This window comes from Pecten maximus, chromosome 5, assembly GCF_902652985.1.
Source record: "Pecten maximus chromosome 5, xPecMax1.1, whole genome shotgun sequence".
NCBI lineage: Eukaryota > Metazoa > Mollusca > Bivalvia > Pectinida > Pectinidae > Pecten > Pecten maximus.
The window spans coordinates 2,671,928-2,673,956 of NC_047019.1; the positions used below are offsets into that span (position 1 = coordinate 2,671,928).

General features: G+C 37.3%; 1 long non-coding RNA gene across 1 annotated transcript; it reads left to right on the forward strand.

Annotated features, from left to right (window-relative positions):
• The first annotated feature begins 234 nt into the window (after positions 1–234).
• LOC117326845 lies at positions 235–1,178 on the forward strand. Its single transcript, XR_004532521.1, has 2 exons — positions 235–492; positions 1,127–1,178. It is a non-coding gene; the product is annotated as an uncharacterized LOC117326845 (long non-coding RNA).
• Positions 1,179–2,029: the final 851 nt, after the last annotated feature.

A 2,029-nucleotide genomic window follows, 5' to 3' on the forward strand; every position in this document is an offset into this window, starting at 1 on the left:
TACCTTGTCACTGATAATGTATGTATGTGTGTGTTACCTGGTCACTGATAATGTATGTATGTGTGTGTTACCTGGTCATTGATAATGTATGTATGTGTGTATTACCTGGTCATTGATAATGTATGTATGTGTGTATTACATGGTCATTGATAATGTATGTATGTGTGTATGACCTGGTCACTGATAATGTGTGTATGTGTGTATTACCTGATCATTGAAAATGTATGTATGTGTGTATTACCTGGTCATTGATAATGTATGTGTTATGTTACCATTATTGTATCACAGGGTTAATTTGATTATAATATGATCCGGACATTACGGTCCGAGTTTTAGTATGATCCGGACATTGCGGTCCAAGCTTTAGTATGATCCGGACATTGCGGTCCGGACGTTAGTCGTACCCTTTGGCAATCTTAGAGGAAGTTTGCAATGGCGTGCTCCGGCACTGTACACATTTCATGTCAAAGGAAACTTTAGGTCCCCCACAGGGTGAGTTTATTCCCTGCCCATATCAATTCTTGCCGATCGAACATTTATTGCATTGATTATATGATTGTCAACATTAGTCTGTAAAAGATATGATCTGTATGTGTGTTCGAAATGTCAGTCATATGAACTGTCTGTCATTGATCAGTGAAGCACATGGTCCGTGCCATCTAGTCATGTTTAGGATCTATATATGTCAGTATTATTTCGTATATTAGTTTATTAATATGTCTTATGTAAATTCTACCCAGCGACAGTGTAGGAATAAGACATCAGACGAATTATAGTTGTATTTTGGTCAGAAAGCGATTAGGTCAATTCGTCCTATTATTACTTACCTTGGGCAAAACGTCCTATTAGTCATTTGAGTTAATTATATCTATAAATGTGTTTTAAACTATTGTTGTTACTCTGTCCATCCATGAATACTCCAAAGATAGTGTATATATATCCAGCAAAGAAATCTAGTCAGTTTATTAAGTGATATTTGTGTTAAATATCCGATTATTGCTCAAAATCAGTTTTGTATTCGAATATCAGTGAAAGAAAGGCATATGTTAGACATAATGGTTTGCATAGTGACAGTGTGTACATCTGTATCATATTCTCATTGTGTTTTCATTTTCATATGTTGTAGTCTTTTACCTTCCTCCGGGGAGTTTTGTGGAATAAAGTCGTATAACATCACAGTATGTATGTGTGTATTACCTGATCATTGATAATGTATGTATGTGTGTATTACCTGATCATTGAAAATGTATGTATGTGTGTATTACCTAGTCATTGATAATGTATGTATTTGTGTATTACCTTGTACTGATAATGTATGTATGTGTGTATTACCTTGTACTGATAATGTATGTATGTGTGTATTACCTGGTCACTGATAATGTATGTATGTGTGTATTACCTGGTCATTGATAATGTATGTATGTGCGTATTACCTGATCATTGATAATGTATGTATGTGTGTATTACCTGGTCATTGATAATGTATGTATTTGTGTGTTACCTTGTACTGATAATGTATGTATGTGTGTATTACCTGGTCACTGATAATGTATGTATGTGTGTATTACCTGGTCACTGATAATGTATGTATGTGTGTATTACCTGGTCACTGATAATGTATATATGTGTGTATTACCTTGTACTGATAATGTATGTATGTGTGTATTACCTGGTCACTGATAATGTATGTATGTGTGCATTATCTGGTCATTGATAATGGCATATCTGGCTGTATCCGGTGTGGTATTGATACCTCAACTGCTAGAAACAGATAGGGATAGGGGAGGGGGTATAAACCTAGATAGGGGCGGGGGAGGGGTATAGACCTAGATAGGGGCGGGGGAGGGGTATAGACCTAGATAGGGGCGGGGGAGGGGTATAGACCTAGATAGGGGCGGGGAGGGGTATAGATCTAGATAGGGGCGGGGAGGGGCATATCTTGTTGTATCCGGAGTGGTATTGATATTTCACCAGATAGAACTAGATAGGGATGTGGAAGGGGGTATAGATCTAGATAGGGGCGGGGAGG